Source organism: Saccostrea cucullata, unplaced genomic scaffold, assembly GCF_032062105.1.
Source record: "Saccostrea cucullata isolate Sc308-1 unplaced genomic scaffold, CSIRO_AGI_Scuc_v1 ctg9599, whole genome shotgun sequence".
Taxonomy (NCBI): domain Eukaryota; kingdom Metazoa; phylum Mollusca; class Bivalvia; order Ostreida; family Ostreidae; genus Saccostrea; species Saccostrea cuccullata.
In genome coordinates, this window is record NW_026925390.1 from 1 (window position 1) to 25,389 (window position 25,389).

The 25,389-nt window shown below is 32.4% G+C and overlaps 1 pseudogene; it reads left to right on the plus strand.

Moving 5' to 3' along the window:
- Positions 1-702: 702 nt before the first annotated feature.
- Positions 703-25,168, plus strand: LOC134268723 (H(+)/Cl(-) exchange transporter 7-like; annotated as a pseudogene).
- Positions 25,169-25,389: the final 221 nt, after the last annotated feature.

Below are 25,389 nucleotides of genomic sequence, written 5' to 3' on the forward strand. Positions count from 1 at the left end.
AAATTTTGGGAAAAAATTTTTATGAAAAAAAGGGGGCCTTAACAAATGTATATTTTTCTGAAAAACAATGCTTCCCAGCCCACAATTACCAGTATAAAAAGTTAAAGTTGCATGGTTGAATTATGAAGGAATATGATCATGCAGACCCCCAATATGGTGGCTGATGGGAAATAACTTGTTAATTTGGGTCTGCTGAAAACTATCTATAGAGGAATTATTAAACTTTTTTGAAAACCTACAGTCACATTACAATGGTAGGGAGCTACAATTTTAGGAATTTTGAAATTTTTTTCGACACTTTTCTATAGATTGAATTTTTCTTACTACTTTATCACAAGACATTAGTATTTGTAACAAAATCTCAATAAAAATGCCAATAATGAATGTGTTTTATATTTTATGTAAATAAAGCACTTAGTTTGCATGAAAAAGTACATTTAGAATCTCTTGTTTGTAACATTTAAAACAAAGAGAATATATCCATGAATATTTATACTGTACTAACCTTGCATACAATGTTGTTCTTTCTGATATACAAACAGGTCAAATGTAACTTTGAATTTTTATTCAAAATTTTAAACCAAAAAAAAAAATTGATATTAACACAAAATAACAACAATAACAATAAAATTTTCTCATGTATATGATATTCATTATAGAATTGTACAGTCCTTCTTTAATTGATCATTATCTACTGTACAGTTTCATGTAACACCAGTTTCTGAAGAAGAGCATGAACTAAACAACACTGTCCCCGCTCGTCCAACACCGGAGCTAAAGTTTGACATCGATGATGAAGCGGATACTCTTAGTAACCACAACAGCATCACTGCACTGCTGTCCTCCAAATTCAGGGTAAGAAAAAAATCCTATACTATAATCTTCACAAGATATTAACCAGATTTAGGGCTATGAAGCATTAACAAAAACACATCACAGCACTATCATCTTACAAATTCGTGTAAGGCAAAACTTTTTTTAAAAAAAACTTCACAGTACCAGGTTGTCCAGATGTAGGGCTCAGAAACATTGATGAAAGTTGAAAACATGTCATGGCACTGTTATTCTCCAATTTAAGGGGAGGACAATGGTATGAAATGTTACCTTAACAGCACTGTTCATCTTTATACTGGATAATCTCATTTTCTAACTCTAGTTCAACCTTGAAAACAAATTTTTAAAAATTGTGATGAAGGGGGGAAGAAATGGAACCACTTTAACATACCCAAGTACAAAACATGTCTACGAATTCAGAGTAGAACACTATTACCTTCCAACTAATGTAAGGTAAATTTTTATGGCAAAACATTGTTAAAGCATTGCCTGTATTCTCTTCACTGAGAACAAAACCCTGTACACAAAACTGCAAAAAGAGTCATTCAAATTCAAGGCCAAGTCAAGGGTTATGTAAGGTTATAGGCTATAAGTTCATCAATATCAAGATTAGGTCAAGGGTTAAGTTCATCAATTCAGCGTAAAACCAATGGTTAAGTTCATCAAACTTGAGGTAAGGTCAAGGATTAAGTTCATCAAACTTGAGGTAAGGTCAAGAGTTAAGTTCATCAAACTTGAGGTAAGGTCAAGAGTGAAGTTCATCAAACTTGAGGTAAGGTCAAGAGTTATGTTCATCAAACTTGAGGTAAGGTCACGAGTTAAGTTCATCAAACTTGAGGTAAGGTAACGAGTTAAGTTCATCAAACTTGAGGTAAGGTCAAGAATTGAGTTCATCATATTCAAGGTAAGGTCAAGGATTAAGTTCATCAAGGTAGGGTGAAGGGTTAAAGTCAAAATTGATATAAAGATCACCAACCATAGTTTTCAGAACAATGCTACCACCTAATAAAATTAAGTTGATTTTTTTGACAAAAAAGAAAAAAAATAAGAGCATAGTGCCTGATTTGAACAAAGTTCTTGTGAACAATTTTCACACTAGAATTTACAAAGTTCCTGAAGAATAAGACTATTTTAGATGAGGCCTGTTTTGACTTTGATGTGATTATTGTAATGTTGTAGGATATACAGAAGAGGCTCAAGCAGTATGGTATTGAATCACCACGATTCAGGAAGAGGCTGGTATCCAGATGGGAGGTTGGTAGATCCAGACACTCCCCCCAAAGCACAGAAAAAATTAATTACCCAAGAGTTAATTATAATAAAAGTTTCATCATGTTCATCAAACGGTATATTATCTTTGACAGCATATGCCACGAACCCCACAATTTCTTTTTTTTTTTTTAAATAATATCATAATGATGTTATTCTGTTAATTATATTATGTGCATATTTGTAAATTATATGATTCTTTCAAAATTTCAAAGATGCAGAAAATTCCTTTGAAATAGAAATTCTGTTCATCCTCCGTATAGTTGTTTGGGTCGTAGTATTATTCACTCTAGGTGCCATTTGATTGGACCAAATTTAATTAGCTCTAAATGTGATTTATGTTTTGTACAAAAATCTGACTACTAGCTCACATGACCTAATTAGATTAACCACCCCTTGTTGTCTTAATTTGTCAGTTTTCTGGGTGATCTGGATTTTTGAAATGTTGCCTGTGGGGAATTTTTTCACTTTACACTCAAAGCACAAGCCAGAAATTTAATTAGAAAATTAGAAAATTAACTATCTCTCCCACTGAGTTGTCACTTCTATAACATGTATCACCTTTGAGCTGTGGAATAAACTCTATTGAGCTGTGTCATTTTCTTAATGCTTAACTCTCACTATAAGGCTGTGAAGTATCGATTCCTCAAGCTCTTAATGTTCCAATTCAATTTTGTTTGTATGGCCATTTAATTCTTTAAAGGTAATCAACCTGTAAAAAGTATATTGTTATTGATTATCAAAACACTTAGGTCACAAACTGTTCTCCAGCTGTATAAAGCATATTTGATCGTTTATTGAACCTATTGTGTCACTTTAAAGACACATTACTAATTTGGAGCAGGTTGAATCTATTCCTTTTTGTCTGTATTTTAGGTTGAAAATAAAAGAAAATTAATGTAAACAAAAAATATGTCAGCTCACCTGAGCCACAGGTAGATTCTGATTTGCTCAACTCCTGACCCCTAGTGTAGGATGATGCCGCAATGGGATCAAAGCTTTGCATAGTTATTTATAGAAACATATCTTGCAAAAAAGAAAAAGGAAAAAGCAGGGTGGGGTCATTAAAAAACCTTATCTCAAGAACCACTGGTCCAGAAAAGATAAAACTGTGTGAAAGCTTCCTGACATAATGTAGATTCTAGTTTTATCAAATCATGACCCCAAACTGGAAGAAAGGGTCCATATGTGGTGAACAAAGTTTTACTCGTACATGGGAATACATAGGAGAAATCTGAATTTTTTTCTCAAGAACAGCAAAGACATGATTGGTCATATTTATATGTCAGCATCCTCAGATAGTGCAGATTCAAGTTCGTTCAAATCATGACTCCCTAGTAGAGTGGGGTCACGATGGTTGATCAAATTCTTAGCTAAGATGAAAAAAAAAAACCATTAAAAAAATCTCAAGAACAGTAAAGCAATGATTAGAGATATTATATGGAAGAATCCTCAGGTAGTGTAAATTCAAGATTGTTCAAATCATGACCCCCAGGGGTAGGGAGGGTCATAATTGGTGATCAAAGTTTTACATGGGATTACATAGGTTGAATCTTTAAAAATCTTCCTATAAATAGGAACTTGATGATTTAATTCAGAAGCATCCTTATTTAAGCCAGATTCATATTTGTTTACCTGTAAATCACGTTCCTTGGGGGTGTAGGGAAGAGCCATAATTGAAGAACAAACTTAAATCGTAGAAATTAGGAGCATCCTTAGTGAAAGAATTTAATTCATGCCCCCCTTTCCTTCGGATTTGGGGAGGGGGATTTACGGTCACTTAAATATTTAATCTTTTCAATTCTACACTGATTTCTGCTTTTTCCTAGGCAATGTGCTCAGGTGAGCAATGTGGCACATGGGCCTTGTTCATATTGCTACCTGGGGAGGGGAATATCTGTTTCTCAAACACTTCTTGTTTGATGTCTGTTCTGACTCATGATTATATATCATTAATCAAACATTGCATTCAGAGTCATGACAGAAGATATCATCCAATAGACAGTGTGAAAGATGAATTTTTCATAAACTACCTGAAATGGGAATATGAAATAAAACCTAATTTTGAGGAATTCACAATAAAAAAGCAAAATGCATTTACAAAATTTAGCTAAGAGACTGGGCTTTCTGTGGCTATGTGTGGGTTTAATCACTCCCGCATAATGATTATTTTATTGTTTCTTCAACATTTCTAAGTCTGATAGAGTAATACACAGTTTAGTCCATGCAATGACAATTCTGCTCCAATTTTTTTAATACACTTTTACACTTTCATCACAGCTTAGCTTAGACTTTTTGACACTTTGCTGAAATTCTACGAACCATTGACATTTTAGTTTAAGACTGTTCAGCTCATAGACAATGTCACCAATAGAGAAGTTAAGTTAGGGAATCGGCGAGGGCTTTCTTGGGAATATAAATTAAAATTATAATTTAATAATAATAAAAAAATAGTCTTTCCATATTTTAAAACATACTCATGATATGTGAATTCTAGTTTGGTAATGTTGCAACCTTTTGGGGCAAGGGTGATTCAACAAAATTTTCATGAGACAAAGAGGGATTTTTTTTTTTAAATCTTCTAAAGAAGCAGTACCAAGGATACTCAGTTGAGCATTGTGGCCTGTACAGTCCTACAAACTGCATATAACATAATTTGTGGAGGGGGGGGGGGGCATCAATAGATTGCGGGGTCACTTGGTCAAAATCCAAATGGCAATGTTAAAAAAAATCAGAATCATTTCATTAACACTTTGTGAGGCGCTCCATATAATTTTCTAGTGTCATCATTTTTCTTTTTCTTGTTCCATTAAACTCAGTTGAGATAAATCTATTGTAATGTGTGATAAAAACTGTTTTGTTTCAGAGCATGAATTATGATGTATGTGAGAATGTTGTTGTACCTTAAAGATCAAGAAAAGTATAAATCAAAGGTGATTATAATTAATATTTAAATCACTGTTACAGGTATTTTTTATCTTCGGAACTTAAGTATGATACATGCAGCCAGACACTGTTCACACTAACAATTAACAAATAACCTTAATGTACATATTTTATGTTTAAAGAAATATTTGATGATTAATTCAAGATTGAGAAGCAGGCCATGTCACATAATTCTCTGTTAATGTAGATGTTAAATGATGTTAAATTCAACAGAAGTTGCAGAATTTCTGTACATCATATGAAGTTTCAACTTACTCAAAAGTTTTAAGAATGGTGAAATAAATTGATCCACTTTTTGAATTGCGACATCTAACAAGTCAGTCACGTTGATCTGTTAGTGCAGCAAGATCAAGGACATTTTTAAAATATTTTTGGCCTGATAGCAGAGATTCTATGTAATTGTATTATAGTTGGTTTTATTTTTTTTTAAAGTTTTTGAGTGCAGTCTTTGTTTTACTCATAGTGGAAAAATAATAAGATTTTTTATCACACTCATATCACATTTATAACAGTGTCCTGTCCATTACTGAGGTTAGCTTCTTAATACTTTCAAGATTGCTTTAGCTAAATTTTACATCTGAAAAATGAAGGACATAATATATAATTTTTAAATGTTGTTTGATGGAATTTTTCCTTGAGTTAGTTTTTTGCTGCTTAAAAGTTTCCTTACAAAAGTATGCAATTTTTCCGATCTGTATGCAATATGACAAAAAAAGCCCCAATATTTAAAAAATTCTTGATTTTTGCAGAGATGCATAAAATGTGAAAGAAATTGATTGACTAGCTTTTTTCAACTCAGTGTCCTGCTCTTCCAAAATAGAAGCATATTAAAGGGAAAAGAATCAACAGTCTTCTTTCATTTTATCCTAATATGAGATAGATATCAGCCATTAATTTTTTAATGCCTTATTTTCCGTTATAGAAATGGGTGACTCTGAGATGGTTGAGCAAGTGGTTGGTAATGTTTTTCATTGGAATAGGAACAGCTCTGCTAGCAGCAACCATTTATTATGTCGTGGAAAAGCTAGCTCACTACAAATTTGAATTAATTTCACACTGTATCCTTTGTAGAATGATAGATTTAAAGTAATGACATTAGCTCTTTTATAACTCTTTTCTTGATACGATGGGATCTGATATAATCATTAATCATCATTAGTTTTATAGCTTGAGTTGCAAGATAAAAATTGATCAAATTATCTTGCTTTTAAAAACTGCTTTCTTTTTATTGATTTTTTGAATTAAAATTTTGATTTGAGCCTATCCTATGTTCTTCAATCATTCTGGAATATTAATTGTTTAGAGATCTCTAATGAGAAAAAAAGTGATTAGATAATTAATATGGGAAATAATAACTGTTCACTGTAAGAGTCTTCATACTTTATTATCTTGGCCTGAGAAAGTGAATCTGTACTGAGAAATTTGACTTTAACAATGTAAGATTTTGATGAATGTGCCAAAAATAATTGTTTGTATCAGCCTGCTTTGTTATGGATGGGCATCAACTTGGTGGTAACAATAGCAGGGGCATCTCTGGTCACGTTTTTACAGGTATGTTATACTGGTACTATACAGATGTGGAATAGTGTTTGAATCATATATTTACACATGTATATGAAAAAAACACACAGGTTTAATATGAATATGATTTTGCAGCCATTGGCAGCAGGGAGTGGTATTCCTTGACATTAAGTCGTACCTAAATGGGATCAAACACCCGGGATTGCTGACATTCCAAGCATTTGTTGCTAAGACTGTGGGCGTTGTTTTGTCCATTCTTGGAGGCCTGGCCTGTGGAAAGGTAAATTATTGAAAATGTGGTGTGTTTACATTGTGTGTGCTGAAGTTTGAAACATTGAAATGCTACTTTTTTTTTCCTCTGAATTTTAGACTTATTAATTTCTCATTTTGTTTCATATTTTGACTCTAATTTATTTTCATCTTCTATGATTCATTATAAATATCATTAAGATCCAATAGGCTAGGTTTCCTCATAGTTATTAAACTATACAATATTGGGCAGATAGCTAGACTATCTATTTAAGTTGCAAATATGTAGAAATTCAAGAATTAACAATGAAAGTTCACAAATGAAAGTTCACATAGAATAATGTCTTAGAGACTTAAAACCACTCAATACCAAAATATTTTCAATGCACCATGATATAAGGGAATTTTTTTAAAATTTACACACAATTTCAAATTCTGTTTAGGATAGCATTTGATCCTATTTAAATGTTTCACAATGGAACTTGATAACCTAGATTTTTTATTAACTATAACATTTTCATAAAATTATTTCTTAATAAAAATATTTCATCAGAAGTCAATTTTAGATAAATCATAATATGAATCAAAAACTGGCATGAAGTGCCTTACATGAAGAATACACATGATTATGTCATTTAGATAGAAAGAAATTTAATTTTAATAAATATTGTGAAAAAAAATTCTTATTTGTATCGTACAAGGAATCTGCGGTTAAAATATAAATGTCCCATGACTACTAAGTTATTACAGAGAATGCAAACAATAGTTCCGCTTATTTGCAGCATTAGTTCACTTCTCTTACTGCTTGAGCTTTAAAGTTTCATGTTTGCGAAATAATTTGATTACTCTGAAGTCACTAATCCATGAAATATCATGCACAAGAACATGTACTTATATGCAGGAGTGATCTAAAACTTCATTATCTGTCCAACAGTATGACAGCGCAGAGTAAGTAATGTATATGTCTCAAACAGGAACTAACGATTCTCAGAACTTGTCTGATTAGACATGCATGTTAACCTTAGGAAAAGGGAAAAGTAGATAAATGAAAAAAAAATAGCAGCATAATTACTGTATAATAATAGTTGTGAAAGATGTCTTCATGGCATTTTAGGAGAATTTTAACAGCTCATGAGGCCCTAAGCTTAAAAAATTCTTTGTTTTGCAGTTGCCGACCTAAAATTTTTAGACAGGGTAGGTAGGTAGGCGTTTTTTTTTTTGTTTTTTTTTTTTTTTTTTTTTTATTTTTTGAAAAAAAAATGTTTTAAGATTTTAGATAACAAATGATCATGATGATAAAGCTTCTCATAGGCCTACTAAACACAAATCAGCTCCACTCTTGATATAAACCACTGATTGATAAAAACTAAAGTCAAAAATTGAAAATGAAACAGTTTCAATATCCTGAAAAATAAAAAAAAATTAAAAAAATTCCAAAAATGGCTAAAAAAAAAAAAGTTTGGGCGGGGTGCATTTTCAGTGGGTTGGTCGGCAACTGCAAACAAACAAATTTTTATTTTAGGCCTGAAGCTTATTATAAAATAGAAAAAAAATATTTTGGCTTGAAATTAACATATATATTTTATTGCTGCATAAATCAATATGACTTCTCTTGTTTATTTTTTTATCAGACAAAAAAAAAATCTCTTCTTGAATGATTCAAAGCAGCATTGCTTCATTTGTGATTTTCCATGTACTAAAAAGTTTTTACCGTAAAATTTGAGAACAAAAAGAATATTTAAACTCCTTTTTAACATTTGAAAAAAGCTGTGAGAAGAAAAAAAATTTGCTACAAAAATAAATAATTTTTTTACTTACTACAACAGGGTTAACATGTATGCTGTAGACAAAGCGAGCCCCAAAACCTTAAACTGTAAAAGCATGTTAATTGTCAACCAACAACTAATTCATTTTTCTACCATCATCTTATATTTTGCATGTTTATACACATAGAATTTTGGTGCTGGAAAATGAAAACTTAATTAGCATGTTTCCAAAAAAAAAAAAAAAATTCAAGGTGGTAATCATCTCATATCATATGTTCTCACTACCCTTTCTCAATCTCATCTTTCACCAAGTTTTCTATTTTAACAGGTGGTGAGTATTTATTAAATCCAGTGGATACTGTATTTATGCTACAAATGTATACTGATGTATTATCTTTTTATCTCTACATAATGTATTCATTCATGGAGATTGATTAATCTTAAACATCTTTTTTTTAATTTTTTAAAGTAAATATTTTGGTTAGTGATAGTATTACATGTACAGATAGAGCCTTAATTTATATATGTTTAATGTTATTTTGGTGGATGTTATTTTTGTGATTGAACATGAATTGACAAAACGTATGTGTTAAATTGATACTCTCATTTGGTGCTGTTGACACAAGATACCAACATCTGTATATATTTTTTGTTCCCTGCTTTTGTGAAGAACAAGATTCACTTATGGCCTTATTTGGCCCTGTGAATTTCTGAAAAACTAAAACTGCTTAGTTTTAGTCAACAATGCATTAAATATCACTGTAAGATCTTTGGTGATTGTGTATATCCATCAAACTATGTAATTTTCTGGCTATTCAGTCACATTATAAAGCACAACCTCTGACTGGAAAAATGACTAGTAAATGATAGAACTGTTTTTGAGGATTAAAGACTGTTCTAATTTTTTAGATCAGAGAGTGCACTCATATTATTTTTCTCTTTACTGAAAGTACTCAAATATACCCGTTTAACTTAAAATTCAGGAACATTGCAATTTTATAAAGCGATTTCTCCAAGACCTGGACTTTAAGGAGAAAATTTTTAAAAGGAAATGAAAGCACTAAGTCTCTATTTTATTTTGATGCTTCAAATGGAACATCAAGTGTTAATCAATCAATTGGTATATCTACAGGGCCATTTTATGCATAAAGTGAACCGAGCTCTTTGAGGAAGCATTAAATCTCTTATGTGTGTCCTTCTGTTAATAGCGGTTACAACAACACAGGCCCCCATGACATTAACATTTTACCTAACTTTCTACCAAATTATCTATGGTCATAACTTGATTTTGAATGGAAAAAAAATATGGCTTTTTTTTTTATTTGAGCATTATATGTATCAAGACCTTTCAAAATGTGCAAATGTAAAATTAATGAGAAGCCTTTTTTTTTTTACCTAAACATATAATAATATCTTATATTTTATAAACCTAGATTTAGATGTTTTTTAATTTCATGATTTTTTTTGGTAAAAAAGTTTTAAACTTCTTGATATCAATTTCAATGATTCCTTGCTTGTTTAGAATTCATAAATCTATCAACCCAAATAATCCACTTTACATTTTTAAAAAGTTATAACAACATTTTTTTTAGTTATTGGCGGGTTTGGGGGCATTTTCAGATAAAGCATATGTTCTATTTACATATATACAAATTTTTTTTTCTTGTGCATGATCTTGGAACTTTACATGAAGTCAGAAAGACTTACATTTATATCCACAATGATCGCTTTTGCAATTAAAAACTACGATATATCAAACGGGCCCATTTCTTTGAAATTAATGCATTTAATATACAGTATGTAGCTATAAATCAGAATCAACATCTGGACAAGTTATAAATTTTAGAGGAAATCCAATTTGACTGTAAGGCATACATTGACACTATTGCATGGATAATGTTTTTAAACACACAAAAGTATTCTTCTGTTATTGTCTCATTAAGCATGATGTATTATTATAAATGTGATAAAGGGATAAAAAAATGAAAAATGTCTAACTTAGGATAGAGAAGCTGATATGCATTCTAAAAAGGGATGAGTTGTATGTCAAGGAAAGTTCGTTGACACTATTAAATTTAAAATATTTTTTAAGTGAATCTTGGTATTTTAAGGATGTATATTCTTTTATATTTCATCCATGAAACTTTAACAGATTTTCATAAAATTGCCACTAAGTTATAGTTTCAAGCAAATTGAATTTAACCATGCACTTGATTTAGGTAGCAAGGACAAGTCAAAATCATAATTCTTTTCCTCATTATAAAGGATAAAATATATTATTACCAATTATGTGATGCCTTCTTTTATTATTTTTTAAATTAAATTCAACTACATGCAGACAATGGGTATTTATTTAGAGTTTACTGTGTAAAATAAAAATTAAGTTGCTGTTAATCTATGTATTCCAATCCTATTTTAATTTCTTTTTGAGGAATTATTTTTCAGATGTTTACTATATCTGTATTCATTAGAAAAGAAATAGCCTATAGAGTTTGTTGTAGGAAGGTCCTATGGCCCACTCAGGCAGCATTATAGCAGCAGGGTTTGGGAGGGGACGGATCAACCTCTGCAATGGAAAGACCTTTAGTGTAAGGGATTCCAAACAAATCATAAATAAATGAGGAATGTTTATTTATTTATTAATTAACTTTTATCAATGAAATTAAGAACATTTTTATGAAAGAAATTTATTATATTGTTTATGCAGTAAAAAACAGTCATATGACCTTGTTTAACAGTTCTATTCAGTGTTTCGTAATGTTAGATCCGAGATTTTGTCCCGGGGGGGCAGCATCAGGGGGATCCTCAGCCTTCGGTGCCCCGATCGGGGGTCACTCTTGTTTAGAGGAACCGCCAGCTTTTGGAATCAAGACCTTACATGGAGAGTTGTAAGTCAGCCTTGCAGCATGCTTGTAATAAACAGCCCATTTTCTTACAATGAATATGAAAATTTCATGATTTAGGTCTAATTATTTCACAGTTGATCCATTCCAATTTATAAATGCACCTGTTTACAAGATGCAGGTTCATTATGCTAGATATTTTCTTTATTGACAATAAGCATGCAATGGATATTGAATTATGAAATTGATTACTTATAATTTATGACAGTAGAAGTATTTTTTCTCTATTTTACAGTTTTTCTCCTCCATGATAGCTTGTTTTGCTAAAACTTTCTTATCAGTGCCATAAATGGAATCCAAAAAGTTAAAAACCCAGGGTTGGGGATTCAAAGCTTTTAAGTTTGTAAGTCTAGAGTACATATATAATTGTAGTGTTTAAAAAATTTTGTAAAAGCAAATGTTTTTACCACCCGACAAGATTTAAAAGTGTATTTCTATTTTTTTTTAAAGGGTTAAAAATTTTTTGGAAAAGAAAATATTTTTTTCTATTTTTGGATTTAAAATTTACTTGATTAAATTCCAGTCTTTATATTCATGGAGTGAAAGGGAAATGATTAATGATTTAGGCATAAAAAATTAACAATTTAAAAGTATTAAATTTCAGTATGCACCATTTTTGTGCACTTGTTCAAGTATCGGTAACTATATTATCTTTGATCACTGCATCATTGCTTCTTGGTGTTTACTAAAAAAATGCATTTTAAAGTTGTTAAATGGGTCTTTAATATTATGTATACATGTATTGTTAACTCTTCAGTGCAGAGTAAATATGATTTGTATTCATGATGCTCAGTTCAATAGTATCAAAGTAAATATTTATGTCTTAAGGTCCTTTTTTCACTCGCAACACCTTCGTTTATTTGACAGGTGGGTTAACTGGTGCTCTCTTTGTTGTGATGAATTATAAACTCACAGTTTTCCGAAAAAGGTATATATCAAAACAGTATTATCATTTTATTAGTTCATGAATGAGTTTCATAGTTGTATTTCTGCACAGCTTTTGAAAGTGTTATGACAATGTAGAGGACTCTGTCATGTCAACTCTTTTAAGAAGTAGTTGTGTAAGTCAACAGTCTTGCTTTTTATGCATAAAATTTTTTATTTAATCATAGGTAAATAAATCTATTATTATTTTGCCTTTTCTACAGTTGCTATTAAATTGCTCTTTTATATGCCCTTGGTGAATAGTCTTTGAAACTATATAATGCTGCATGAATTTTCCCGTAGTGATTTTGTGGGTCTAGGTTTTGCTCTAGTATAATAAAACATCTAATTACTGCCTAGCTGGACAAAAGCAAGTTTATTGTGTCTATTGATAGAATTTCCCCCCTCCCTGACCATCAGGTAATAACTAACCATCTTGGGGGACAATAAACCTGATATTGGTCCTAATAATGCTGATCAATATGTTTATATATTGATTCCACTTTGGTGTTTCATAGATTTAATCAAAAGATTTATTACAGAAAACTGAATGGAAGTTGTTTGTGCAATCAATAAACTGAAATATGCTTGGCACAATTAAGTTCTGCTCATATTCCTGTCATATAGATTTTATCATCTTTATCATGTGCACATTTTCAAGAGGGTTAAGGACAAAACTGACATGTCACAGCTATTGTTGATATCATTGAACTGCAAAGCAATTTCTTGGCTATCTATAAAGACAATGTCTTCGTTTGGAATCTTTTACTTCCCATGCTTTTGTGTGTTATGAGTTTAATTATTGGCTGATGATGTGTGTCCTCATACAGTTTACTTATTAGCTGATGGTGTATTTCCCCATACTTTGTCTGTTATGAGTAATTTACTTATTGGCTGATGGTGTGTGACCCCATACTTTGCTTGTTATGAGTTTACTTCTTGGCTGATGGTGTGTGACCCCATACTTTGCTTGTTATGAGTTTACTTCTTGGCTGATGGTGTGTGTCCCCATACTTTGCTTGTTATGAGTTTACTTATTGGCTAATGGTGAGTGTCCCCCTACTTTGTCTTTTATGAGTTTACTTATTGGCTGATGGTGTGTTTCCCCATACTTTGTCTGTGATGAGTTTACTTATTGGCTGATGGTGTGTGACCCCATACTTTGTCTGTTATGAGTTTACTTATTGGCTGATGGTGTGTGTCCCCATACTTTGTCTGTTATGAGTTTACTTATTGGCTGATGGTGTGTGTCCCCATACTTTTTCTGTTATGAGTTTACTTATTGGCTGTTTAGATTATAAGCTTATATATTCCTGTGTTTTACAGATATCTGGACAAGAAATGGATAAAGATAGTCGAGGCTGGGCTAGTGGCAGTGGTATCTGCTGCAGTAGCCTTCGGGTTGATGGTTGGAGTCAACGAATGTACAGACAAAGCCCCATTTGACAGCCATGCTGTCACAGCTTCCGTAAGTGGTACTCTGTAAGATATGCAGTGAATTTACTAATAAATCTACTCTGAATCACTGAATGGAATGTTTAAAGATGACACATTGTATTGTCTTTAAGGAAAAATTCAAACTGATTTAGTAAGAAATATGATACAAGTTTGTTATTTGCAGGTGTATTGTTCAGATAAGAGTCATAACAGTTTATCCACGCTATTTCTTACAACACCGGAAGGTTGTCTGAAGGCACTGCTTCACGATCCATTTGGTAAGATAAATATACACCTCACCCACCCACCTAAACAAAGTTTATTTTGTGTTTGTATGTCTTAGAGTGAATGCTCATTGTCATTTTCAGAAATTTCTCCTTAGAGGAGAATTATAAGTTTATATTAATAAAAAAAATGTTCTTGTCCTAAGAATGTGCCTTGACCTTGATTCAAGATCACTTTAACTTTCAAGATCTGGCATTAAAATAAAGAAACATGAGTACATGCAAGTAATTTCAGCTGCAAGAAAGTTACAAATCTTATCCAGAAAATTATTTCAAACTGTCAAGAGATAAGTATTCAGCCTTTTGTTGAACTCATACATGTAAATCTCAAGTTAGAAAATTAGTAAAATATGTTCATTTAATCCCATGATTCCTTATTAATTAAGATATATTGTACCTAAAGGATTGTATACCTTGATTTTCAAAGAAGCCCCGATGATACATGTAAATATTTCTTGTAGAGAGCCATGGCTTGAGATACCCTGTATATATTTCTTGTAGAGAGCCATGGCTTGAGATACCCTGTATATATTTCTTGTAGAGATGCATGGTCCGGTGAGTTTGGTGGCCTTTATCCTGGTCTTCTTCTTACTGGGGGTCTGGACCTACGGCCTGAGTGTGTCCAGTGGTGTCTTTATCCCCTGTCTGGCTATCGGCGCCGCCTGGGGGAGACTGGTCGGTATAGGGGTGGCCAACATGATGCCGGAAAATCCCAACCTGGTAAGTACAGATGTCTCTGTTTTAGGTGACAGTTTGAATGCAGCACTTTCATGACTTTGAGTTGTTTTCTCTTTGTGGGATGGCTTGTCCACCTTTCATTCAAAATATAGAGTTCTCAAGATATATCTTGCATATGAAGATATCAGTATAATTGTAAATATAAAGTTAGAAGGGATATCAAGGTTACATGGATGATTTTCTGATCATGTACCAAGTACTCACATCTTTATTGAGATTATTAACCTCTGTTAAACCCTATCAATGTCTACTCTTGTGCTGTAATTACGTAAACTTTGATTAGCATTTAGAGAATAGATTAAAGGAACAAAAGTTTTTTCGTACTGATAATTTATTTAATATGTCGGCTGTTTCCCCTGTATTTTCCCCTTAATTTACCGGTATTTGGCGCAGGTGACTATATACATATTTTGAATCTTTATTAATTTGTAAAAATATATATTTTTTAACCTTTAAAGTGGAAATTGAGTCACATTTTTATGTAACTCCAGTTTCACCATAACTAAATAAAGATAATAAACCATTAATAAATGATCTTTGTGGAAAATAAATCATCAAAGCTTTCTAAAAATTAGAAATTTAAAGAGAGGAGAATGATTTTATAGCTGGTAATGGGTCAAATATAGCATACACAGTATACTGGTGTAGATGCATGTCGCTCATCACTGTATATACAAGGACAGTGAATACATTTAAGCTACATTTTATGATGAGTTATTCAGTTATTTGGGTACTTTTTGAAATTTGTAAAATTTCTAAAATTCCTACCTCCAACCTCAAATTATTTAGCGAGTATTTGCTTAAAAAAATTATTTAGGATCTTTACTAGTTTTAACGGAAGTGTGCTTTGAGGCACATTTTCAATTCTAATACACTGTATATAGATGATACACATACATCTTATCTAATCTTTAGCTTTTTTACTTAAAAGAATTCATGCATAATAATGATTTTTTTTCCTATTGCTTATCCCTGATATTGCAAAATTTTCATATTTCAAAACTGAATCTGCACATGATCGAATTAAAGTTAAGTTATTTAATATGAACTGTGAAAACATAGAATTTTTAAAATGACCTCTCTTAATTTGAAGACATTTTTAGCAAAAGAAACTTCATTTTGAAAATCTAGAATATATCATTCATCAAATGATCCCTAAATCATACTTTTTTTTTACCAAAAATATATGATTTTGTGATCTGTAAGATCCTGTGTCAGATATTTTGTGCATTTACTAGAAGACTGCTACTACTGTTTCAGTATTTTTCTGTATCATTTGCTATTGGTGACTCTTTACATACTTCGTATAACAGTAAAGGCGCTATTTCTGTTATAGAAATATGATACGATTGAATGCCACTGACTTTATCCCCTCTACCCAGATTTCTTGTCAGCAGGGAAGGCCATCTTTAAAGAAATGTTTGTTTGCCATCTCCCAAACAACTACTGTGAAATCACTCATTTTCGAGGGGGTTTAATTTTCGTGGTTTTCAAGGTATGAAGGGACCCATGAATTTATGTTGACCATGAAATGAAATTTTTCACATATATTACTACTGAACAATTCTCCAACCATGAAATCAAATCCCCATGAACTATTATATTTTCTCCAAACCACAAAAATTGACCCCTCGAAAATATGTGATTTTACAGTACATGTACATGTACCTAATAATGGTTCCACTCAAAACATTCTTTTACCACGAGGAAATATTTTTTTGTTAATTCTTTTTATTTCTTGTAAATTTCTCAATACTATTTTCAAACTTGGTACAAAGAATGTAGAAATGTTAAAATCAAGGGCCAAGACCCCTAGGGAGCAAAATAATAAAAAATCTTCTTCTCAAGAACCACTGGGCCAGAAAAGCTGAAATTTATGTGGAAGCATCCCTAAAATCATGATAGGGCGGGGCCACAATAGGGAATCCAAGTTTTACATAGAAATATATAGTTTTTCAAGAACCACTGGGCCAGGAAAGCTGAAACTTATGTGGAAGCATCCTTGGGTAGTGTAGATATTAAATTGTAAAAATCATGACCCCCGGGGGTAGGGGCGGGGCCACAATAGGGAATCCAAGTTTAGACCTAGAAATATATAGAATAAATCTTTAAAAATCTTCTTCTCAAGAACCACTTGGCCAGGAAAGCTGAAACTTATGTGGGACTATCCTTGGGTAGTGTAGATATTAAATTGTTAAAATCATGACCCCCGGGGGTAGGGGGCCACAATGGGAATCCAAGTTTAACCTAGAAATATATAAATAAATTTTTAAAAATCTTCTTCTCAAGAACCACTGGGCCAGGAAAGCTGAAACTTATGTGGGAGCATCCTTGGGTAGTGTAGATATTAAATTGTTAAAATCATGACCCCCGGGGGTAGGGCGGGGCCACAATAGGGAATCCAAATTTTACATAGAAATATATAGAACAAATCTTTAAAAATCTTCTTCTCAAGAACCACTGGGCCAGGAAAGCTGAAACTTATGTGGAAGCATCCTGGGGTGGTGTTGAAGATGTTAAATTGTTAAAATCATGACCCGGGTAGGCGGGGCCACAATAGGGAATCCAAGTTTTACATAGAAATATATAGAACAAATCTTTAAAAATCTTCTTCTCAAGAACCACTGGGCCAGGAAAGCTGAAACTTATGTGGAAGCATCCTAGGGTAGTGTAGATATTAAATTGTTAAAATCATGACCCCCAAGGTTAGGGCGGGGCCACAATAGGGAATCCAAGTTTTACATAGAAATATATAGAACAAATCTTTGAAAATCTTCTTCTAGCAAGAACCACTTGGCCAGGAAAGCTGAAACTTATGTGGAAGCATCCTTGGGTAGTGTAGATATTAAATTGTTAAAATCATGACCCCGGGGGTAGGGCGGGGCCACAATAGGGAATCCAAGTTTTACATAAGTTATTGAACAAATCTTTTAAAATCTTCTTTTCAAGAACCACTTGGCCGGCAAAGCTGAAACTTATGTGGAAGCATCCTTGAGTAGTGTAGATTTTTAAATTGTTAAAATCATGACCCTCGGGCATAGGGCGGGGCCACAATGGGAAATCCAAGTTTTACATAGAAATATATAGAACAAATCTTTTAAAAAGATCTGCATCACCCAAGTTACTCAGGTGAGCGATGTGGCCCATGGGCCTCTTGTTTTTTTAATTCTTTTTATTTCTTGATTTTCTCATACTATCAATAAGAATGTCGAAATTTTCTAGGGAGAATAATTTCCCCACCTACATATTAACCATTTGTTTTTAAAAACCTGCACTCCGGAGAGAGCAATTTAACAAATATTATTTTAAAGATGGCCTGAATGTAAGACTATGTGCAACCAACAGAAAAAAATTAAATTAGCATTCCACTCCCAATCAGATCATTTTTACTGGTTAGTGAATACATAGCTGCTCAAACAATTCAGTGATGTAAATTTATCTTGAAAAAGCCATTCAATTTTTTTTCCTGGTAACAAGATACTTAACTTGGGAGAGGTTTATCTTAACGATGGCCAGATATTTAATAGATTAATCAAAACTTGTATAATGATTTACAAAACATACAATAACTCTAGTTACTATACACATAAGGCTGCCAATAGCTCACTGATTAAGGTAAGAAAATACATGTTATGTGTGAGTTTTCTGCTTTGTTCATTTTCTGTTTGAATCAAAAGTACATGTAAAAATAAAACTATTATGCAAGTGGAAAATGCACAAGGAGAAAAACTTCTACATACTAAATAACACTAAAACTGGTTGCAAAAGTGTAAATGTTGCTTGACCATGATCAATAAAATGGCTGATTTTTTTTTGGGTTTTTTTTTTGAATGAAACTTGCTTATATATATAGTTACTAATTCTTCATTGAAAAAAATGGATGTTAAACAATATTAGCTAAACCAGTTAATGTTAGAAAGCAAAACAACTAATACTTTTATTGGTGTAAGTTAACCAAAAAAACTTGTTTAAGAGAATGATAGGTATATCTAGGGGGAGTTTATCAACCATGGTTTGTGTAATTGTGTTCATATGTGCTTCTAGAACAATGTCATAAGCCCAATGGAAAAAGAAATGCTGTTTCTTGTTTCAGAAATGCTACCCTGTTTAAATGCATTGCTTATTGATGCCATTGTCTGTATAACTTTCTCCTCAGATTGGTACACTTGCTGCCAATATATTTGTTGTCTGCAGAATTAACTCCTAAAGATTATTCTGTATATTTATATCTCTTTCACCTGTGTATAGGTAAGTATATTATCTGCCTGAGTCTTTTTCATTATTACATTAAATGTGGTGTACATTTTTTAATTAAGTTGATTTTATTAGTTTATCCTGGAGAAGTTGAGATACCTTCTTAGTTCAGTTATTTTTATTTTATTTTTATTTTACAGTTATTCTATTAATAGTTTTGGGGAAATAAACTGAGGGTTTAAAAGGAATCACTTTTAGAATGAATTAAATGCAGTTATAGTTTTGATGTATACAATGTACATGTAAGATACTTTATTAGCAGCATGTAATGCACTTGGAAATTGCATTTATTTCAAATCTCACTTCATAATCTTCATGTATGTCTTTTTCTTAAGTAGTTCCAAATTCTTCAAAATGTATTTATAACATACGATTTACTCCAATTAAGTTATTTTGTATTAAATTATCAAAGTTTTAAAAGTATTAAAAACATATAATTATTTTTTTTAAATGCCTGCAATTTTGTAGTTTTATAAACAACTGATTTTTTTGTAGTTGTTATATTATGCAGAGACATGAATCAATTTTAATTGTTCAAAATCTCTTTTGTTTTTGAATTAACATCTATTCTACATGTTCTATCTTTTTTTCTTACAATAGCAACTAGATGTGGGTAAGTTTGCCCTGATTGGTGCGGCCTGTCAGCTGGGCGGGATCCTGAGGACTACCATCAGTCTGACCGTCATTATTGTCGAGTGTACGGACGATATTTCATTTGGACTGCCCATCATGATTGTCCTCATGATTTCTAAGTGGGTTGGAGATTTCATCACCACTGTAAGTGATCGATAGAAATTTTTTTTTAATCTCTTGCCTCTTTAATGAGGATTAAACCATATTCAAAATACAATAATGTACACTAAATAATAAGTTCTGTGTATTGTTTTGATTTTATGAATTACATGTACTCCATTATCATGAAATGATATTTTCCATTTGCCAAGTTAAAGCACAAGCCCAACAAACTTTATGGAGATCCATTTTAACATGGTTAATATGACATGTTGTCAATTTATTCTATATAGAAAATAATTCTGTGAAATCAAAACTTCTGTTCAGTTCACAGAAAAAAATGTTTCAGCATACATAGATAGCATTAATGCTGGTAAATTCCATGTGGAAACAGTATATGTTTTTTTTTGAATGGCAGGGTTTGTATGACATGAACGTTGAGGTGATGGGTCTTCCTACTCTACCGTTTGAGTGTCCGCCCTTGTGTGACGACCTCAGAGCAAGGTATATTATTATTGGAGATATAAACTGTGAAATTTATAGCTATAAGTATTAAAATTAAGTCCTTGAAATTATCTTAGTTTGTGTAAATAAAATGAAATATATGCCACCTGGGTTTAGTCTACTTGGTCAGAGACCAGAAGAGTCTATGCGATAGTAATGCGTCCGCCGTCCGTCCGTCTGTCCGTCTGTCTGTCTGTCTGTAAACAATTTTTCAAAATGCTATCTCTGAATTTTTTTTGGTCCCTTATTTCACAGGGTCTGGCACACAAGTAGACTACACTAAGATACATAATTCTATCCGGTTCCCATTTGGATGGAACGGTGTTGCCGTGGTTACTAAAAATAGAAATTTCTGTGAAATACTTTCAAAATGCTACTCCTCCTACAGTTTTGGTCCGATTTCAGTATAACTTGGCACACAAGTAGAATACACTAAGATACATAATTCTGTGCATCGGTTTTTGATTTCGATGAACAGTGTTGCCGTGGTTACTATAAATAGAAATTTCTGTGAAATTCTTTCAAAATGCTACTCCTCCTACAGTTTTGGTCCGATTTCAATATAACTTGGCACACAAGTAGACTACACTAAGATACATAATTCTGTGCATCGGTTTTTGATTTCGATGAACGGTGTTGCCGTGGTTACTAGAAATAGAAATTTCTGTGAAATTCTTTCAAAATGCAACTCCTCCTACAGTTTTGATCCGATTTCAATATAACTTGGCACACAAGTAGACTACACTAAGATACATAATTCTTTGCATCGGTTTTTGATTTCGATGAACGGTGTTGCCATGGTTACTAAAAATAAAAATTTCTGTGAAATCTTTTGAAATGCTACTCCTCCTAAAGTTTAATTCGATTTCAATATAACTTGGCACACAAGTTGACTACACTAAGATAAATACAATCTGTGCATCCATTTTTTATTTCAATGAACGGTGTTGCCATGGTAACTAAAAATAGAAGTTTCTGAGAAATTCTTTTAAAATGCTTCTCCAACAGTTTTGGTCCGATTACAATATAATTTGGGACACAAGTAGACTATACTAAGATACATAATTCTGTGCATCAGTTTTTATTTTGATGAGTGGCAGTATTATTTTTAGCTCTACTGGTCAGAGACCAGAAGAGCTTATGCGATAGTAAGGTGTCGTCGTCCGTCCGTCCGTCTGTCTGTCTGTCCGTCTGTCTGTAAACAATTTTTCAAAACGCTACTCCTCCTACAGTTTTGGTCTGATTTCAATATTACTTGGCACACAAGTAGACTACACTAAGATACATGAAATAGTGCATCGGTTTTTGATTTCGATGAACGGTGTTGCCATGGTTACCAAAAATAGAATTTTCTGTGAAATTCCTTTAAAACGCTACTCCTCCTACAGTTCTGATTTGATTTCAGTATTACTTGGCACACAAGTAGACTACACTAAGATACATAAAATAGTGCATCGGTTTTTGATTTCGATGAACGGTGTTGCCGTGGTTACTAAATATAGAATTTTCTTTGAAATTCCTTTAAAACGCTACTCCTCCTACAGTTTTGATTTGATTTCACTATTACTTGGCACACAAGTAGACTACACTAAGATACATAAAATAGTGCATCGGTTTTTGATTTATGTGAACGGTGTTGCCATGGTTACTAAAAATAGAATTTTCTATGAAATTCCTTTAAAACGCTACTCCTCCTACAGTTTTGTTCTGATTTCAATATTACTTGGCACACAAGTAGACTACACTAAGATACATAAAATAGTGCATCGGTTTTTGATTTCGATGAACGGTGTTGCAGTGGTTACTAAAAATAGAATTTTCTTTGAAATTCCTTTAAAACGCTACTCCTCCTGCAGTTTTAATTTGATTTCAATATTACTTGGCACACAAGTAGACTACACTATTAAGATACATAAAATAGTGCATCGGTTTTTGATTTCGGTGAACGGTGTTGCCATGGTTACTAAAAATAGAATTTTCTTTGAAATTCCTTTAAAACACTTCTCCTCCTACAGTTTTGATTTGATTTCAATATTACTTGGCACACAAGTAGACTACACTAAGATACTTAAAATAGTGCATCGGTTTTTGATTTCGGTGAACAAGTGTTGCCATGGTTACTAAAAATAATTTTCTTTGAAATTCCTTTAAAACGCTACTCCTCCTACAGTTTTGGTCTCATTCAATATTAATGCACACAAGTAGACTACACTAAGATACATAAAATAGTGCAGTAGGTTTTTGATTTCGATGAACAGTGTTGCCATGGTACTAAAAATAGAATTTTCTTTGAAATTCCTTTAAAACGCTAGTCATCCTACAGTTTTGGTCTGATGGCAATTGCTTCTTTTCTCATCCTTTGTTATAAGTACAAACCAGTAGAGCTACAGTCTCGACAGAGACTTCTGGTTGTTAGTACCAAGATCATCTGATGATTTTGGTATGCATTATTTATGTGTACACACAATCATTGTAGTGATGTCATGAATGCTCCACTCGCCACTTTTAAAACAAAGGAAAAAGTGGCCAACATTTACAGGATGTTGAAGGAGGAGACATTTTGTGGATTTCCTGTCATTGAAGATGATCCTAGGGTTAATATGATTTATATTCTATCAGATTAATGATCAGTATTTTTATGGTTTACTAGTATTTGTTACACCAAATGGTAATTTTTATGTATACGTAGTGTGATTTTTGGAAAAGTTTCTCAAGACAGGAAAAATATATATTGAAAAATGTTTACCTGGTATGCATAGTTAACTTTGAGCACAATGATTATGACCTTTCATTTTCTAAGTGCATGTGCATTGAATGATTAAAAAAATGGTTTTTGTTCAAACAAAAAATGTATCATTTATTTATTTTCTTCATGACTGTTGTAGTCTCCAGGAAAAGGCAAGCTAAAGGGACTTATTCTTAGGAATCAGCTACTAGTTCTGCTGAAGAAAAAGGTGGGTTTTTCAGGTTACAGTTATAAACCATTTTGATTTATTACAAAGATATGAATTCAGGATTTTAAAAAAAAATATGCTTCAAGGATTGAAATATATATCAAGGAACAGTACTTCTTCTTTCCATCATGGAAGTAAAGTGTGATTTTGCTTTTAAAAGAATTCTAACATTGATTGCTATCTGTACATTGTCAGATATTCTGTCCAGAAGGCCAGGTACCACCAAGAAACATAACCATCAAAGACTTCCGAGATTTCTATCCTGTGTATCTGAAAGTTTCTGTAAGTGTCCTTAAACCTAGTAATCTTTCTTTTAAAGTTTCAAAGTATTTTTTGTCTTATTTTCATTATACACATGTACATATATATAAAGTATCTTTATATGTGAAGTCAGTAACAATGTAATGGTACAAAGTTATTGAAATAACTCTAAAGAACTTCAAAATATGTTAATATGAAATGATTTACGCTCTTATTTTCCTTTCCTAGGAAATAGAGCTATCAGAGGAGGAGATGACATATGTTATGGATCTGAAGCCGTACTATAACCCCTCCCCCTACACTGTGGGGAGAGAAATTCTCACTGCCCCGTGTGTTCAACCTTTTCAGGGGTCTTGGACTTCGACATCTCATTGTCACAGATGAAAATAATGTGGTAAGTCAAGGAATCTAGCAATTTGATAGATAATTCCATGCACTTTCTATTGGTACAATAATCCAATGAATTGGGAATGGACAGATTCTGTGAGGATGATGTGGATATTTCATGTTCATGATCTTATTGAAAAAAATTGTGCAAAGAAATTTGGTTCATTGCATTTTATTGACATGCATTTTTATGTTTGAAAGCATGTAAAATATTTATATTTAACAGCCTGTGGGTATAGTGACAAGAAAAGACTTGGCTAAATTCCGAGTAGGGTCAAAAAGAGGACTAGTGAAAATTGAGCAGCTGAAAATCCAGGACAAGTGAGAGAAACAGTTCCATGACGGGAGTCTCTATGTAGCCATGTAGTGATGAACTGCAAACCTATATCTGACTTAGAGCTAGCTAAATCATGGTACTCTAGTGTTCATTGTTCTCAGGGGAACAGACACACAGATCTCCATACGCTGTGATTCCAGGGGCCGGTGGGGCATTGTCCATCGATCAGGATCTTCAGTTCTTGAAATAATTCTATAGGCTTAGTTTGTGAACAAAGCGATGTGTATTTTATACTACCTTTATCTATGCAATTATGGTGTTAAATTGTTCCTGTGTTTTTGTTATCGATGATTATGTTTTTCTATATTAATGTATTATGACGGCTTTGATGAACTACATTCCATGTTGTATATAGTATACAATTTACAATGTAGTGGGACAGATGCCCTTTTTTACTGCAACAGAGTAATATAATGTTCATTTTGTAATTTGATGCATTCCATAAAGGGTAATTATGACAGAGTACATGTGTATTTTATACTAGGCTGTGTCTGATGTTGAACGTTTTTGGGAACTGGTTTCCTCAGAAAATCAAATAATCTACAACAAATATTCAGCAACTGCACTTGCATTGTCAGTGCAGCAAAGAAATTCTGTTTTTATTGTGGTTGTTTGTTTTACACACTGGGTATTCTATTAATGCCATAGACAGTTTGTGCCAAACATTTTCATGTTTTTACCCAAGATGTAGATTTTTATTTCCCTGTTTTAGGTTGACATTTTATTGAATGAAAAGTTCTGTTTGGTTTTGTTATTTCCATTATTTGCTTATAACTTTTCATTATTGGTTTAGAAAACCCATTTTAGCCAGAATTTGCAGGTGCTTATACATGTAACTGAATGGAGAAAACTGTACATTATATATAAATATGTTATTGATGAAAAATTCGGCAAAAATTTTTCAATTCTTCAGCATCAAAGTGTTTTCATCGACATTTGATTTATATCTTAATAATCAGTCAACATTTTCCTATGATGTGAATTTTTATTTACCAATGTGAATGCTTTAGGTTTACGCATAAATGTAGTCATGTGGCAGGGAACTGCGTGTTCTGTCCAATCCATTATATTGAAGATTTGTTTAGTTTT